Here is a 13,940-nt window from a genome sequence, read left to right as displayed (position 1 = left end):
AACCAAAAAAAAAAAAAAAGAATCAGGCTCCATTTTTTGATGTTTGACTTCTGACAGCTTTTAAGCCTCACCCCTTCCTCTTGCCCCTTCTGCTCCACATCTGGACAACTAATCAGAAAGTCTGGATGCTCCCTCCATTTCTGCTGATGAGAAGTTCAAACCATGTGTGGGAATCCTCACCCTGGTGTCTCTCTCTCTCTCTCTCTCTCTCTCTCTCACACACACACACACACACACACACACACACACACACACACTCCAAACCAGTATCATTTCCTTGCCCTGTCTCAAGTCATTTTTTTTTCATCTTCTTGGGAGCCACCAGCTCTCCCCAGAAAGCCTCATTATGTGAGTAATAAGCCTTTTTATACCCTCTTGGTATGTTTGTGGCATCGTCAGCCTTGACATGCCAACCAAATTTTGGGTGGGGATCCTTCCTGTTTCTAAGGAGTGGTCACAACAATGGAAATAATATTATCTTCAAGGATTATTGGAAGAATGAGAGATAATACAGTAAAGTACAGTGCTTTACAATCATATAGTAGGTGCTCACAAGCCTGTGATAACGTGGAAATGAGTTAATAATTATAGAACCACTTAGAACAGTATCTAACAAATATTAAGTGCTTTTCTTTTTATTAAATTTACTAGGGTGATGACATTGGTCAACATGAACATATAGGTTTCTGGTATGGGTTTCTGTTAAAGATCTGTATATTACAATGTTTTTAAGTTCTTTGTAAATATTTGAAGCCTCAGAAGAAGCCTTAATAGAAACAAAGCTTGGTAATTTTGGCATATTTACAATATATACTCTCTCTCGTGCAAGTTTAATATGCATTTAATACAACTCCCCTATAAGCATGTGGTTGCACTAATCTGTGATCCTTCATCAAGTGAATGTCTGCAGCCCTTGACTTGAAGTGCCTGTGAACTGCAGGGAGAGATGAGAGACCTGAGTTGCCTCCAGGAGAACTACCAAGACCTATCTGAAGAATAGGCTGACAGCTACAGACAAATTGGAAGGCCTCTAGGAAGAATAGAGCTTAAGGGCAAAAACATCATCAAGATCTTGAGCTGATGTTTGGAAGTCAGTCTAACCATTCCCAACCTTAACCCCATGGGATGGTAAATGCCTCTATGAAAGATTCCCTCCAAAAACAGTAAGCGATATTAGGACTATGATGGGCCAATGGTCCCTCATTCCCATTGACTTTGATAGTACACCTATTTCCTTTTCAGAGGTAGAAAGAGGACATTGTGTTTTTAACTGGAAAATCTCTACCAGACACATTAAATTGAAATCTCTAAAGTGCATGGAAGACTATGTCTTCCAATTTTATGACCGGTATTTCTAACCAAAAACTTGGGTATGCAGCAAACGTCAAAGTCATGAGAAGTTTCTCCTCTGATAAAATGTTTTGCAATGTGTGGGTGATGTATATTATGAAAGGTAATTTTAGGTGATGGCATTAAAATATATTAAATTATATGGAGGAAAAGTTATTCCTCTTAAAATTTATTTTATTGTTTCTGATTACACCCTCAGTAAATTCTTAGTTGCTATTGGCCTTCTAGTAGCCCTATAAACAGGGAGAATGTGTTCAACAGTATGGTGATAGCAGAAGGAAAGGGGTGTGGGGAATGGTGGAAAAGGGCAAAGGGGGGATAAATAAGGATGGAAAGAGACTCGACTTTGGGTGGTGAGTGCACAATGCAGTGTGCAGATGATGTTTCATTGAGTTGTACACTTGAAGCCTGTATGGTTTTATTAACCAATGTCACCCCAATAAATTCAATTTTCTTAAAAAAGTTAAAAGGAATATCAGGAAAGAGGTTTAGTTGGAATTTTTTCTAATATTTTCTTCGTTTTCATTATATTTACTTTTATAGGTACATTCAAGGTTTAGCAAATGGTGCCTGTCTCCAATTTGATGGTATGATAGAAAGACCCTTTTCCCCAAAAAAATTAACTTTAAGAAAGTGATTTGATTAAAAAATCAGTTCAATACTAGTACAGATAACAGAAAGAACTTCAAATACTGGGACGGTAGTTCAGACTGATGAAGCTTTGGGAATCACTGACCTAATGTATATTTAAATTACAGGCACAAACAATTCCCAGGAGATGATATCTCTGATTAGTTCATCTCAATTCTAAATCCTGACCTGAAACACCTAAGCAGTGTAGGGAGGGTGAAACCTGAGATGCCAATATGCTCCTGCCTGTACCCTACTTTCTCTCTCCCACCTTATTCCACTTTCCAATATGCATGTGTCATCTTCAACTGCTCTTCAATGCCAGAGTGTCACCATGAGAAGACAGGGGAGCCCAGTTTTATGGGTAAGAATAAGCTCAATCTAATCGTTTTAACTCAAAAGTTATTTTCATCAAACCCACAGAAGTATCTAATCAACACTGCTGAAAACATTTTCAACTTCAAAGGACGGTAACAAAGTAGTTAATTTTGCGGTTATCATATGATAGTAAGTATAAAATAAATTATTTGGCACAAAAATTATGGGATGGTCTTCAACTGAAATCAAGGTAAATGCACTTTTTTTACATTTTATTTTATTGTTTAGAGTATTACAAATAGTAGTACATATGTCTCCTTTTTTGCACTTTTAGATGACAATGAGCTTTAGCAAAAAAAAAATAGATGATAGATGATAGATAGATAGATAGATAGATAGATAGATAGATAGATAAACAGACAGGTATACACATAACACGTATATGTTCAAATCATTCAACATATGGAGCACTTACTATACACAAGACAGTGTGCTACTTGCTGTAGTGGATGCATAGATAAGTAAAGACACGGCCTTGTTTAGTTTAGGTTCCCCAAAAGATGACATATATAAACTTCCTGGCACAGTGCAAGTGCTGAATAAATGTTAGTTCTCTTACCTCACTTTCTCCCTTCCATATTCTCATTCTTAATACAAAGCAAAAGAGCCTCGTGAATTCCGTTTAAGTGAAAGGAAGAGGAATGCACTGCAGGAGCCCCTTGGCCCTAATAATGCAAGTCATTTTACAACAGGCACAAAAGATTTAACTGGAATGGAGTCAGAATTTGCAGAGCAAATAGCTTTGTAGCCTCATTATCCTGGCCTTAGACTAGCTGCAGGAAAGCTTTTGGAAAGCAGGACAGAGGCTACCCTACCGGAGGCTAACAGGGCAAGTGCCAGGAACTGTGTGTCCTGGCACCAGGCTCCACCCTGCTATCACTATCCACTGCCAGCCCTGGCAGCTCTGACCACTGCAGGTTTGACACTGATGCATGTTTGGGAAGAGCTGATTTGGGGGAATTCCAATACACTCCCCAATTATTGAGGAAGTGACAGAATTCTTTACAGGTGAGACACAGAGCATGTTCACGCTCCCAAGAATCCTGTTTGATAAAGGGAACTCCACAACCCCAACCACAAAGGTTCTTGAGAAGACATGAATAATCAGTTTTTCTTTTTTAGGAAAATGGGAAATGGGCGCTTTTTAGTTCCCCGGAGCCTAGCACAGTGCCTGACTTATCTAGGCATCCAGGATATCACGTGTTGTTTGAATAAACAATAAACTGAAAGTGTCACTTAGGAAACTGCCAGTTCTGTGTGACCTGTTAGGAGTCTAACAGAGTGATAATGATAATAGCTAAAACTTACATAGTTTCTATTATATGGTAGGCACTGTTCTAAGTGCCTAAAGTTATTACATATTTTACTCTTGCAACAACCCCATGAAATAGCTATAATTATTAACAGGAACAATTATTTTATACCCACTGTACAAAAGGGAAAATAGAGACTCGTACAGTCTAAGGCACTTGCCCAAGACTGTCCAGTAACATGAAGCTGAATGCAAGCCCAGGATGTCTGGCTCTGGAGTCAGTGCTCCTAACCACTGAACTGTACTGCCCCACAGAAAAATGGAAGCAAGTTTCCACTCATGCTGTGTCCTTCTTATGAGGAGATACTTGAACATATGTATAGCCATGTGTGTTTTAGTAAACACACACCTACATCCTGTGGAGGAAGTACAATCTGAGACTCTGGACTCTTTTCTATCTAGTTAGTGCCAGGGAACTTAAAAATATACAATCCCTTTCAACTGAATTAGGAAGAAAAACCTCACAGCTCAGACTGAACAATAGCTTGTAAATACCTTCACATAACAACCCATAATGAAAATGTATGAACCAGACTTTGGTTTGAGGTCTTACTATGAAGAACAATCATGTATTTAACATACAGAAGACCCCAGACTGTCTTCCTGAGTACAATTATTAACTCTGAACAGGACTGAGCTAATGCAGAGCCATGGAGAAAGAAGCTCAGTCTAGTACTATTTCTTGAAGCTCCCACCTGGATCCAAGAGTGAAAAAATACAAACACGTGATTTCTTGATGTGTAGGTTTTCTTACATATTCACAAGTTAATAATTTAACTAGTTAATTTGTAAACAAAATATGATATGAAGAACAAATTATGTTATTTAAAAGGTAATTGAAGTACTTATAAAATATTAATTCAAAATACACTACAGAAGATGTCATTTGGTAATGGGACACAAGTTTAAAATTGCAGGTAAATGTAGTTTTTGTGAATGTGGTAAAAATCTCATTCCTTTTATATTCCTTTCTCAGTTACTGGCTTCATTTGGAAGCCCAGGTGATGAAACTAGAGTAGTCTGTCTGTCTCTGTCTCTGTCTCTCTGTCTCTCTCTCTCCTTTTTCCAAATCATATTTTGGTATAGGCCAGAGCTTTAAAAGAGAAATTGATAGGCACCCTACCCATTCAAGAGACATCTTAATACATAAAATAAGACTCAGAGATGCCCCAACAAATAAGTGATGAGCCCATGTGCAAGCCCTGGTGTATTGACCCCAAAGCCCATGGATTTTTCACACTACTGTTGTAAGGAATGAGGGCAGGATAAAAAAACTAATATATGGGCATTTTTCTAAGTGCCAGTCCAGTGTTAGACATCTTACATGGTTCACAAGTTCTAATTCTCCCAACAACTCTACAAAGGAAATGTAAACTCAAGAACAATCCTCAAATCATTCCACCAAAATGCCCTTAGCATGCAGGGGAGGGCCAGCTCTCCTCCCTGTGTGATCCAGAGGTGTACCTGTGAACAGATGCTACAAACAAGAAATATTTGTGTGGTTTCATGTTTCTTCTATAATTTCATAAAAAATTTGGGCTTCAATTCCATACAATGTTTAATATTTGTTTTAATTTTAAAAAGTGATGTTCTTTCCCCATTAAATCTTCAAGTGAAATTGACATTCCAGAAGGGTAGTCTTTGCTTGTGTTGTGGATTCCTTCACCTTGCTTCTGACGCATCACCAAGTATTAGGAGTCATTGGCAGTACGTTTATAAATGAACCTATTCAATATCAGCAAATAGCAGGATGTAATTTGCATGGGAAGAGAAACCTTGCCTGTCTTGTTTACCACACTATCCCTAGCACATAAACCTAGGATAGGAGCTCAATACTTGTGGAATGAGGAAGCAATCCCTGGAGCGTAGGCTTTTTATAAATAGTTGGATCAAGCCTTGGCTGGTTTGGCTCAGTGGATAGAGGGTTGGCTTGCAGACTGAAGGATCCCGGGTTTGATTCCAGTCAAGGGCACATATCCAGGTTGTGGGTTCTATCCCCAGCAGGGGGTGTGCAGGAGGCAGCCAATCAATGATTCTCTCTCATCATTGATGTTTCTATCTCTCTCTCCCTCTCCCTTCCTTTCTGAAATCAATAAAAATATTAAATTAAAAAATAGTTGGATCACTCTCTTGTTGTCTCCATTTGAAAAATTGATAAACAATCTGTATAACTGTATTAGCTCTACGGTTGTGTAGAGATAAGTCAAGATTAGTCTAAAGCTTGCCCAAATTAGGGATTTAGCCCCTCTCTTATCAAGACTTTATTTTTATTCTCGTTTTCTTTCAAAGAAAAGGATATTGAGGAAACAAGAAATAGCAGATGGACCACTAGGCACCACCCTTCCTTGGTTCCCTATGACATGTTTCACTAAGTACTATACAAACATTAGCTGTTCCGCTTCCATCTCTCAGCCAGGCATGAGATTTCTCAACCATCCACACAGTAGCCTTGTTGTCTGTCTGAGTCAATCCAGTTATTTTTTTCTAACAAGATGGATCATCGAGAATAGAGCTATTTTGCCCCCTTTTATTATCTACTCTAGGGCAGAAGTTATGGGCCTATAACAATATCTGTTATGATCTGAATGTGTGTGTCCCATTCCAAAATTCACATGGGGAAGCTGCTAACCCCCAATGTGATGTTATGAGGAGTTGGGCCTTTAGAAGTAATTAGACTTAAATGAGGTCATGAGGGTGAAGCCCTAACATGGGGTTAATGTCCTTATAAGAAGAGGAATAGAACAGAGCGAGCTCTGTCCACACATAAGGACACACAGCTGGAAGGCAACATCAGCAAACCAGGAATGGTGTTCTCACCAGGAACTAAATAGGCTGGCACCCTCATCTTGGACTTCCATCCTCCAGAACTGTGAGAAAATAAGTGTCTGTTGTTCAAGCTACCCAGTCTGTAGTATCTACAATAATAAAAGCATAATATGCTAATTAGACCAGACAGCTGAACTACCTTCCAGACGAAGCTGGGGCGAATTTCGTGCATCAGACCTCTAGGTTTGTTATACAGCCCAAACTAAGACAATATCCAACTACAAATCTCTTTTTAGCTTGTTTTGAATACAAAGGGATAAATTTCTATTTTTATATACAACTGTTAAAAGAAAACAAGTATGGTTTCTAAACAAAGGGACTTCAAGAGGGAGGTGTGTAGATGTTACTTGTTTTCTTTCCTTAAAGCAAACAAGTGGCCTTTTTCTGGGAAAAGGGCACCGAAATTCGGGTATAATTTACTTAATAACAATAGACAATTGTCATAGTATGTTAATCTCAATTGCTTCTCATGACAAGGAAAAATTGTTACCAGGCCTTGTCATGAAAGATTTTCCCAAGGGTTTCCTATAATAATGATCTATTGTATTTTTTAAAAGCAGGTTATAAAATAATATGCATTCTAAAACTATAGTTTAGTAAGTATTTATAGGCATAAAAATGTTCTGGAAGGATACACTTAAGGATGTTGACGGGAATTACAACTATATATTGAAATTACGAATAATTTTTTTTTCTTTTTGCTTATCTAAATATTTTAATTCTTGTGCTACAAAAAGGTATGCTTTTGTAGTAAGAATTTTGTAATAAAATGATTCAACTACTAAAATAATACAAGATTCAGAAAAGCTGCATACACAGTTTCTGAGAAAACCAAACTTGCACTTAGAGTTTATGCTTTCAGAAAGGAGTAAGAAAATTAACTATTAAGTATTTGCTATGTTTCAGCAATCCTGCAAGGTTACTGATACTGTTTCCATCTTACAGATAAGGAAACTTGAGGTTCAAGGGGGTTCCATGAATAATGTAAATCATAGAGCCAACACAAGACAGAGCCCTGATTAAACCAGATTCATCTGATCCACAAGGCCACTCTCTCCACTTGACTGGACAGTTTATAGAAAGTGCAGAGACCAGGTTTTACTCATCACCACTCATGGCGCCTGTATACAATAAATAAGCTGTTAATAATGGCTGCACCTCAGTTGCATCTGAGCCAATTTCCTTTCTTATAGCTCAGGGAAGGAGCACCAGGTCAGGCTCACTCACCGAGTCAAGACAATGTCTCTGATTCTTGTTACAACTTCAGTGCAAAGTGCTGAGTCTTTTAAGACTAAATGTGGCTTACATTCTTTCTGCTTGAGGTAAAAGCCCATTATTAGGGTGACTTAGAGCCCTTTGATAATTCTGAAATACACATGCTCTTAAGGGAAGCATCTCTACATCATGGTCCACTGACAATTGGCCTCTTATTTGAACAACTGGCACAACATCACAACGTTGCCTCACTTGTTCTTTGTTTTCCTGTTCTGTCGACTGCTTTCTTAAGTATTAATATAACTTTGATTCCCATCACACCAAGGAGCTTTGGGCAAGTTATTTATGATCTCTTCCTGCTGTCACATCACTTCTGTGAAGAACTTAATTGCCAAACTTTGTTTTCCCATGATTAAAATGGACACTGTAGGGCACTGCATGCTGTTATCTCATGGAATCAGTTTGGCAAAGTGGCAAGTGAAGAATTACTGGCAAGGACTCAGTGTTATAGGTGGAAGAGAACCAAACTCTGACCAAAACATGAACGAGTGCTGACATTTAGGGAGTGGAGCAAAATTATGTGGGATGTGTGGTGATGGAGGGAAAGTACCTGTATGACAACAAGGACTATTTATGGAGCCCTTAGAATGGACAAGACGTTGGGCTAAATGCTTTACACATGTTATGTGATTCATTCCCACAAGCAGGAGCCGACCCCAGTTGTATGAGGCTGGGAAGACTACACTTTGGGATGGAGTCTCTTAATTACAAAATTAAAAATACAACATGTCTAAGCACCTCCCCTCCCCCAATGATGGTATCCTGATGCCTAAAGTCCTTAGCTTCATGGTAAACCCATAAACCCTCTCAAGTATGTATTATCCATTCTACGTATAAGAAAGTTCAACTAGGTTAAGAAACTTGCTCGGTCACAGAGCTACCAAGTGGCAGAGCAAGGATTCGAACCAAGCTCCCAAAATCCTTAAAAAAATGTCCAAAGCCCCCAAATAGGCAATTCACGAGGACAAACTCCCTTGAAAGAGCAGTGTGACATCTTGATGTGGCTCTGAGAGTTTCCTGGCAGGGCCCAGCCCTGTCAGAACCTGCAGGGCTTGGGCATGTGGAGTCTTGCCAGGACCTCTGCAGGAATGTGTACCTTTCAGATTCACAAACTCTGTAAGAAAAGCCACTGTTGAGGGAGAGAGAAAGACAGGTTTTGATGACTCTGTTCTTTGCAGCTACAAACCAAAAAGTAGGGAAGAAAAAAATTTATTTTTAAGACACACATATTTAATTTTGCCCAGCCCTGGATAAGGAAATATCACTGTTCAAAGCTGAATGCAGTGATGTGCTGGTAACTAGCATGCAGGGCAGAGGGAGGCCTGTTTTGTAGCATTTGCCAATTTCTATGGTGTCAATTTCCCATATTGATAAGATGTGTGTTTCAAATTACCAATGGCTGTCTGGCTTGCAAATGTCCTGCACACTGAGCAATCACGCTCTTATAAGCAGGTACAGCTGCTCCAGCACACCATTCGCTGCATGTTGGACTTGGCCTTTGTGGTCATGGCCTCAAGATCTTTATGAAGATCGTTCTAAAAATTCAGAGGAAAATACTCTTGGCCCTGAAATCTTGTTGCACTGTGGAAAAAGGACTTGAGATGAATTATGAAGTCTCAGGAATGTTAGGGAAATGAGTTAGGAGTTCTGCGTGGCCCACCTTGACCCATTATAACATCTTTTCGCAACATGTACTCAACTACTGATGCAGATATGAGTCCTCAGTCCCCTTCTTTTCCTAGTCGCCGTACCTATTGACTCCCTCCCCGCCCGCCCCTGCCTCAAGCCTCTGCCATCCGCACCCCTCACCCTATAAGTAACTACAACAGCCAATAGCACATGTCAAACCTCCTCATTTTACAGATAGGCAACTGAGGCCCAAGAAAAGAAAAATTACAAAGGCCCTATAAAATTTTAAATACTAACAGTGGACTAAAACTTAAGTCTTCTGACTGTCTATAATCCTTTCTAACACCTTGCTGTTGAAGCAATTAAGCCGTACAGTAAACATTTCATGATGATATCCTTGAACACTACCATATCTTCCAGATTTTGTAACAACATCAGGAAAGTGATAATTTGGCTGCTTGGGGCCCTGACTCATTTCCTCTGCCTTGTTCAGTTTTCGAAGCTATAAACACTCAGCCCTGTACAGCTAAGTTCAGGGCTGCCCAACTCAAAGACTGGCTAGATTCCCCACAAAAAAAACAGAGGCTGAGACAGCAGCTGATAGAGAGGTAGTTTATTTTGGGAAATAGCCTGGGAAAGCAAGGAAAAGCAACACAGGTGTGTTATCAAACTGAGCTACTGGGACTTTCCCCACTGGGACCCCAGGAGGAATCTTATAGAATGTCTTTCAGAATTAGGGGATTCCTGCAATGTGGTATTTTCAGTGTGAAAACCAGGAAAGTCCTGGGAAAACTAGGACAAGTTGGTCACCCAATCAGAGTCATCTGCCCAACAGCCAGGAGAGAGAAATGTTTACGCACCAGCTCCCATCTTTCAGTGGTTGAGTTGCCCCAGGAGACGCCAATTCTCGCACACTTGCATGTTTGCATGTGTGAGACTCAAAGCACATTTCTTCATGTGTCCAAAGAAGTGGCATGAGAGTAGCCCCTGAGCAGAACGAGATGCAGGGCACCTGAAGAGAGGGACTGGTGGCTGGTACTGCAGTGGTGACGTAAAGCTGGGGACAGGATGTGCACAAGAGGCATCCCAGGCAGGGTGTGAAGGGTGTACAAACAGCCTTGGTCCCTGACCTGGTAGGAGTTCATTATCAAGTGATGCTGTGGGACCTGGGATATGGTGACTACTAAAGCTGCCTTGCAGTTCACCAGCCTGCCCTTTCATGAATCTACCCTTGACAAGATGTTGACCCTTATATGGTTTTCCTTCCTTCCTCCATCACTTCCTTTTCCCCCCTTCAATAAATATTTAGTGAGTGCCTATACTATCTAGGGACTATGCTATGTACTTGAGATATAAAAATAACTAAACACAATCCTTGTCCTCAAGAGGATGTAGATGAGGGACCAATCATAAAACAGTTATAATACAATAAATATAACTCTGGCAGAGAAATGGACAAAAAGGAAAAGGGAGAATAAACACCTCACATAGGAAGTAACTTCTTTAAAAAAAGGAAAGAGAGAAAAAACCATTGATTTTTTTGTTCCACTTATTTATGCATCCATTGGTTGATTCTTGTATGTGCCCTGACCGGGGATCAAACCCACAACCTTGGTGTATCCAGACAATGCTCTAACCAACTACCTGGCCAGGACCTAAGAAGTAACATTTTGGCTGAGTCTCTAAGGAGGAGGATGATAATAATAACAACAGCAACAGAGAACTTCGATGGGATGCTGACTGTGTAGCAGGCAATGTTTTTAAGTCTTTATAGCACTAACACATTTAATCCTTACAACATCCCTGTGAAGGGGGTGCTATTGCTATCCTTGATTTAGAAATGACAAAGCTGAACTATTGAAAATGGGTTTTGGTGAATTACTATCAGTCTTCAAAAAGCTGCCACTTGCCTCATGGGGTCATTCAGTTCAGTGGAGGCATTGCATATTTCCTTCCTCATGACTAAAAGCTCAAAGCTTCTTTTTTTCTCCCTCTGTCAGACCCTCTTTAGCGCGGTTCCATTTTACGAACGGGTTCATTATCTGTGGGTGATCATAGATGAATATAGGATTGATGCATGCCACTTCCAGGAACTCCTCAACAAGCTTAGAAAGGATCCTGGCTGTGGTCCGAGGTGGAGGGCATTCAACAGCTTTTGCCACACAGATATCATCAGGAATTTTGCAAATTTCTTCAGTTTCAAAGAGGATAGTTTCTGGCAGCTTCACCCCCAAGGCTTTCTCAAGCTCTTCTACCATGTTGCTTTTTTCTGGAAGGGTGGGGTGAAGTCAACAACATAGGCTTGGCCCTCCAGGCCATTTGGATGGTGGGTGACCTTGTAACCAACTGTAATGCGCTTTACCATCCCTGAAATCATCTTCTCCGTGATTTCCTTGAGGTCATGATAATCTGCAGAAGCCATGGAGAACTCACAGGTGGTGAACTCAGGATTGTGAGTCAAATCAGTTCCTTCATTCTGAAACTGGTGTCCAATTTTATAAACCCGGTCAGTGCCACCAACCACCAGCATCTTGTGGCAGAGTTCTGGAGCAATTCTCATACATAAGTTCAGGTCCAGCTCGTTGTGGTTGGTGCTAAAAGGCTTGGCCACAGCTCCCCCTGGGATGATGTTCATCATGAGAGTTTCAATCTCTAGGAATCTCAACTCATCCAAGAAACTTCTTATATATGTGATGATTTTAGTGGATGATATATTTCTGCCTCACAAAGTCATTCAGGATCAATTTCAAGTATCTTTGATGATACCGTGTTTCCTTGTCTTTAAGGCCAAATTGAAAATGAGGTAACATATGTAAGCAAGGATACAGCAGTGTGATTTCATAGGAATCAGAGCTCACCCTTCTTGGTTTACCCAGAATTCCCCTGAACTTCAATTATGTCTTCCCGAAGCAGTTTGTTGATTCTTCTGGTTTATAATTCCTGGAATTGGCCATGACTTGCAACTTGACCCCCTCTTCTCAAAGGTCTTAGAAGATGAGCTTCCCCTTGGAAGCTCTTTTGGCCCATGGATCCTCTCTAGAAAAAGAACTGCCACCTTTACGGTAATGTCACTCAGATGGTTCCCAGGCTACAGGTGACTGTATTCTTGGATGAAGTGAGTGACTGAGACACCTATATGGAACTTGTGTGAGTATGGGTCTTTCCCATTGGCCTTCAGCTGATGGACTGCTTGGCTGCAGATCTTGTAGTATTGGTTTGGGTTTAGGCTCTCCTCTTTGGCACCCACATCCTTGTCAGTGGTGTGGTTGGTGGCAGCAGCATTGCCCTGGCTTAGTTGTTTCTCTCTGAGCTCCTTCTGCTTGGCTGCCTCCTCTGCTACTTTCTTCTTAACTTTCAGACATCTCTTTAGCTTGTTTTTGCTCACTTTCAGCTCACCGCATTCCCCTCAGGTCCCTGCACCAAAGCTATCTTTCTGGAGGCTCGAACTGAAAGGAATATGGGCTGTTCCTGTGACTTGCTTTGCTCAATAGCATACAGTAAAAGTGGTGGTGTGACTTGTGACAGTTCTGAGCCTAAGCCTTTCACTCTTCCAGGCTCTCCCTTGCCATGAGAAAAACCCAGGCTAGCCTTTGGGATGATGAGAGACCACATATAACAGAGACATGTAGCCAAGTCATTCAAGTCAAGGCCATGTTAGATCAGCCAGTCCCCAACCAGTGGTCAGCAGACCACAGATGCTTGAATAAGCCCAATCAAGATCAGCCAAGGCCCTCTGGGGTTCTTCTAGTTGTAAAATGTAATCATTCTTGCGTTTGCATCTGATTCATTACAGGATTTGGCCATTAAAAAATACAAATTAATTTTAAAATTGGACTCCCCATTTATTACACCATGCCACCACTCCCAGATATCTGAAGCAACACTGTTTAGGTAACAAAAATATCTCTGTTGTTATTTTGTTGTTATTTTTCTTTCCTAACAGTTGGGTAAATAAATGTTTGTGAAGTAGGTGAAAAATAAATTTCTAACTTCAACAACTTAATAGCTAAGTGCTTATGCATTGAAATGAAAACAAGAGAAAATAAATAGCATTTTGGCTCTCACTTTGGCATTTATGATTTGCTAGGTTGGCAAAATGAGCACATCCTGAGTAAAAGAGAGTTAAGAGTGACTAATAAAAAAGAAGAAAGATCAGCCAAGGCTAACCCGGAAGAGCAGAATCACCAAAATGAGCACATCCTGAGTAAAAGAGAGTTAAGAGTGACTAATTAAAAAAGAAGAAAGAGGAGAAACAAATATGGCGGCATAGGTTAACGCAGGAGTTTGCTGCCTCGAACAACCACTTCAAAAATACAACTAAAAGACGGAACGGACATCACCCAGAACCACAGGAAGGCTGGCTGAGTGGAAATCCTACAACTAGAACAGGGGTGGGCAAACTTTTTGACTCGAGGGCCACAATGGGTTCTTAAACTGGACCGGAGGGCCGGAACAAAAGCATGGATGGAGTGTTTGTGTGAACTAATATAAATTCAAAGTAAACATCATTAAAAAAAAGGGTTTGGTTTTTTTTTTTTTT

The 13,940-nt window shown here is 40.3% G+C and overlaps 1 pseudogene; it reads right to left on the bottom strand.

Annotated features, from left to right (window-relative positions):
* Positions 1-11,291: 11,291 nt before the first annotated feature.
* LOC102249696 overlaps positions 11,292-13,940 on the bottom strand; it is a 5,491-nt pseudogene continuing 2,842 nt past the window's right edge.

This window comes from Myotis brandtii, unplaced genomic scaffold (genome assembly GCF_000412655.1).
Source record: "Myotis brandtii unplaced genomic scaffold, ASM41265v1 scaffold708, whole genome shotgun sequence".
NCBI classification, from domain to species: domain Eukaryota; kingdom Metazoa; phylum Chordata; class Mammalia; order Chiroptera; family Vespertilionidae; genus Myotis; species Myotis brandtii.
The sequence above is the reverse complement of the archived record's forward strand: the minus strand, read 5'-3'. Positions and strand labels throughout refer to the sequence as shown.